Source organism: Grammomys surdaster, unplaced genomic scaffold, assembly GCF_004785775.1.
Source record: "Grammomys surdaster isolate TR1022 unplaced genomic scaffold, NIH_TR_1.0 373, whole genome shotgun sequence".
NCBI lineage: Eukaryota > Metazoa > Chordata > Mammalia > Rodentia > Muridae > Grammomys > Grammomys surdaster.
This window is the reverse complement of record NW_021604792.1, coordinates 2,175,709-2,177,920: the sequence shown is the minus strand read 5'-3', so window position 1 is coordinate 2,177,920 and position 2,212 is coordinate 2,175,709. Positions and strand designations below refer to the sequence as shown.

General features: G+C 43.9%; 1 pseudogene; it reads left to right on the top strand.

Annotated features, from left to right (window-relative positions):
• The first annotated feature begins 257 nt into the window (after nt 1-257).
• On the top strand, nt 258-1,790 carry LOC114632487 (annotated as a pseudogene).
• Nucleotides 1,791-2,212: the final 422 nt, after the last annotated feature.

The window sequence follows — 2,212 nt, the reverse complement described above, 5'->3', positions numbered from 1 at the left end:
GAAAAAAGAGCAAGCAGATCAGATCATACAGAAGAGTAAAACTATATAAAATGTATAAATCTCAGTAAATTAAAATGCTGAAAGAGAAGAGAAAAAGATGAGGAGAGAGAATTCAAAAAGATGTTTGTATTAAATGCTGGAGAATTTCCTAAGATTTATGGCAGACATCCAGCCACAGATCCAGGAAATTCAAAGACCATAAAATGTGATGAATTCAGAAACACCAAACATAGAACCAATTTGCTGAGCCTGTCACCTGTGTTCCAGGAGCCAAACCAGCAATGTCTTCCCCTGCACAACCTGCAGTCCCTGCCCCGCTGGCCGACTTGAAGATTCAATACACCAAGACCTTCATAAACAATGAATGGCATGATTCAGTGAGTGGCAAGAAATTTCCCGTCATTAACCCTGCAACTGAGGAGGTCATCTGCCACGTGGAAGAAGGGGGACAAGGTTGATGTTGACAAAGCTCTGAAGGCAAGACAGGCTTTCCAGATTGGCTCCCCATGGCGCACCATGGATGCTTCAGAGAGGGGACGCCTGCTGAACAAGCTGGCTGACTTAATAGAAAGAGAACGTCTGCTGCTGGCTACAATGGAGGCAATTAATGGTGGGAAAGTCTTTGCCAATGCATACTTGTCGGATTTACAAGGCTGCAGAAAAGCATTAAAGTACTGTGCAGGCTCGGCTGACAAGATCCATGGTCAAACAATACCGAGTGATGGAGACATTTTCACTTATACAAGATGTGAACCTATTGGGGTGTGTGGCCAAATCATCCCTTGGAATTTTACGATAGTGATGTTCATTTGGAAGATCGGCCCAGCCCTTAGCTGTGGGAACACCATGGTTGTCAAGCCAGCAGAGCAAACCCCACTCACGGCGCTTCACATGGCATCTTTAATAAAAGAGGCAGGATTTCCTCCTGGTGTGGTGAACATTGTCCCTGGTTATGGGCCAACTGCAGGGGCAGCCATCTTCTCTCACATGGTGGCCTTCACGGGATCAACACAGGTTGGCAAATTAATCAAAGAAGCTGCAGGGAAAAGCAGTCTGAAGAGGGTCACCCTGGAGCTTGGGGGAAAGAGCCCTTGCATTGTGTTTGCAGATGCTGACTTGGACATTGCTGTTGAGTTTGCACACCAAGGAGTGTTCTACCTTCAAGGCCAATGTTGTGTTGCAGCATCCCGGATTTTTGTTGAGGAGTCAATTTATGATGAGTTTGTAAGAATGAGTGTTGAGCGAGCTAAGAAATATGTTCTTGTAAATCTTCTGACCACAGGAATAAATCAAGGCCCCCGGATTAACAAGGAACAACATGATAAAATCCTTGATCTCATTGAGAGTGGGAAGAAAGAAGGAGCCAAACTGGAGTGTGGTAGAGGACGCTGGGGGAACAAAGGGTTCTTTGTCCAGCCCACAGATTTCTCCAATGTGACCAATGAAATGTGCATTGCCAAAGAGGAGATATTTGGACCAGTGCAACAAATCATGAAGTTTAAGTCCATAGATGATGTGATCAAGAGAGCAAACAATACTACCTATGGTCTAGCAGCAGAACTCTTCACTAAAGACCTGGATAGGGCCATCACTGTGACTTCTGCTCTCCAGGCTGGAGTAGTGTGTGTAAACTGCTATATGATGTTGTCAGCCCAGTGCCCCTTCGGTGGATTCAAGATGTCTGGAAATGGACGAGAACTGGGTGAACATGGTCTTTATGAATACACTGAGCTCAAGACAGTCACAATGAAGATATCTCAGACGAACTCCTAAAGAAGCCAGCAGAGTGAAGAGAAACTCTCAGCAGTGACTACATGTCTCCTATGGTAAATAGCATAGTGGTGTTTTACTATCATTTCTTCTTCACTTGATTTCTTAAACAAAAGGAATTCATCCGTGTTACTGTCACTCATAGAAAACATGTGGCTTAATCTGACAGAATCATTCACCTTTTAATATGTGACCCCAATTCTTATCCAAGAATAAGAGGATAGATTTAGGTGCAAGCTCTCTGTAACTCTGTCATGACCAGGTACTTTTCATTGTAGCTACTTATCTAAAGTACTTATTTGGTGAGGAGGACCAGTTGTGATTTACGTTCTGTCCCTGAGTGACTCCTTGAGGTACTCACCATGCATAATAACTGCAGAGTCAGCTGCTCTGTCCCTAGGTGTTGTGAAATATTATCTAGAATGTCATGTCTGATTGTCAA